The sequence below is a fragment of the Arachis duranensis genome, chromosome 10, assembly GCF_000817695.3.
Source record: "Arachis duranensis cultivar V14167 chromosome 10, aradu.V14167.gnm2.J7QH, whole genome shotgun sequence".
NCBI classification, from domain to species: Eukaryota; Viridiplantae; Streptophyta; class Magnoliopsida; order Fabales; family Fabaceae; genus Arachis; species Arachis duranensis.
In genome coordinates, this window is record NC_029781.3 from 68,681,755 (window position 1) to 68,683,811 (window position 2,057).

At 26.8% G+C, this 2,057-nt stretch overlaps 1 long non-coding RNA gene across 1 annotated transcript; it reads left to right on the forward strand.

The window, feature by feature from the left end:
- Positions 1–6: 6 nt before the first annotated feature.
- Positions 7–1,836, forward strand: LOC110276338 (uncharacterized). Its single transcript, XR_002368968.2, has 3 exons — positions 7–520; positions 1,291–1,414; positions 1,651–1,836. It is a non-coding gene; the product is annotated as an uncharacterized LOC110276338 (long non-coding RNA).
- Positions 1,837–2,057: the final 221 nt, after the last annotated feature.

Genomic DNA, 2,057 nt, shown 5'->3' on the forward strand with positions numbered 1-2,057 from the left:
GGATTAAAGGGTTGCTGAAATAACTGCTGACTCATTCATACACACTAACAGTAGGGTTAATTAAATGATGCTAATACTACTGTAATTGTGTGAATGAAGCGGGAGATATTTTGCATTATCCTCTTTCTCTGTGCTTGGACTGAAGGGGAGCTCCTTCTTTCTGTTGCCTCCATTATTATTATATTGGTATATATTTTCTATCATATATGTCTCAATTTCAATTCAATCAAATATATATGTATATGCTTGGCACAAAAAGGTGTAGCTGATGTTTACACATCATAGATCTATATCGTTCTTCTAGGCCTACGGTCTTTGTAAGTATATTTATTAACTCTGATATTCACCACCATATATAACACTCACTACTGCTACCCAAAGATTCACCAAGCACTTGCATATGACTCTTAATTAATGGCTACATACATGCCCCCACTTGCCAGCAAAGTCATGATGTCCGACATGGGTAAATAAACAGTTACACCACAATCAGTTTCACTTGCCTCTTTTCATGAATGCGGTAACTATTTGTTAGTTAAATTTACAATGCTTGTTCACGCTTAAGTTAAGCCGAGTTTGATATATGACTTTTAGAATAGTTACCTTAAATGTTTCTATCTCTAGCATACTATATTTTTCAATAAATTTTTATTTCCTTTGTTTTAATAGAGTCCTCAAATAAGATTTGCATATGATGACATCGTAAATGCTATGCTATCTGCAAAGTAAAAATCAACTGAGAAATTAATCGTTATATATTTATGTATAAATATATATATTGTTTAATTTATTTTTTAATATATATTTTTAAAGTTCATTTTTGTATTAAAGTTTGATAAAAAATTTTAAAAATATTTTTAAGTTTTATTTTGTTTTAATTTTATTGTAAAAATTTTTTATTTGCATCAAATATACTCCTGATGGTTAATTTTTCAAAAAATTTAAGACCAATTTAGTAACAATTTCATAAGAATAATTCTCAACACTAGCAAATTAAATATAATTTTTATGCATTATTGTTAGATTGGTCTTAAATTTTTTAAAAATTTAGCCGTCGAAAATATTTTAATACAAATCGAAAACTTTTAGAACAAAATCAAAACAAAATAAAACTTAAGGATATTTTTAAAATTTTTGCTAAATTTTAGAAATAAAAAATATATTTTATCTTATATTTCAATATATATTTTATATTAGTAACTAATTTGATGATTTTTTTTTTAATGTATATATTGGTATAGTTTTATCGTATATATAATCATATTTTTACCTGTCTTAATTACTTTTCAGAAAGCAGATCAATTGTGCTACATTAATTCCTTTCCAGTTCAAGCTTCTATTCTTATTCTTCTCTCTCCGATCCGTACAATTTATGGTTCTATTTTTTTGAAGAGTTGGCCATTATGATTGAGGGGTACGGTCTGGCTGTTCATTTATCTTTGTCAGCACTAAACTAAACAGTATCTTATGCTGATCATGATCAATCACATACATGGGAATCATCATTTACATGAGAGCGTTTGGGCTTAGTTTCCTATATTTAATTATATATGTAGATTAGCTAGCACAACATACATGGCGTGCGTGGTGTTGTCGCATGTATGTTTTAAGTATAATACTATAACGCTAACTGAATAAATCTGTGTGCAGGTGTGTGACTCCTCGTTTGAATTCTTACTGCATATATATGGACCCAAATATCAAGAGCAGAGTGTATTGTACATTATACTAATGACATTCACATTCCAATCACCGGTTGTCAGATAATTTTATGGAATTCATTGATATCCTAGGCATTGTCTTCGGTATTAGAATAAATTAATACAGATATAATATTTGAGATTATAAAGAATATGTAAGGTTTTCTATTATTTGCGATGAAAGTGAGAGCGAGATTCTAATATCTTTTAAAAATATCATTTATTAATATATATTTTATATTTTAATATATATTTTATTTTAATAACTAATTTTAATAATTAATTTTAATATAAATCTAATATAATTGAATATCTTTTAAATTTAAAATTAAATCTATGTTACTCTATAAGTTGATA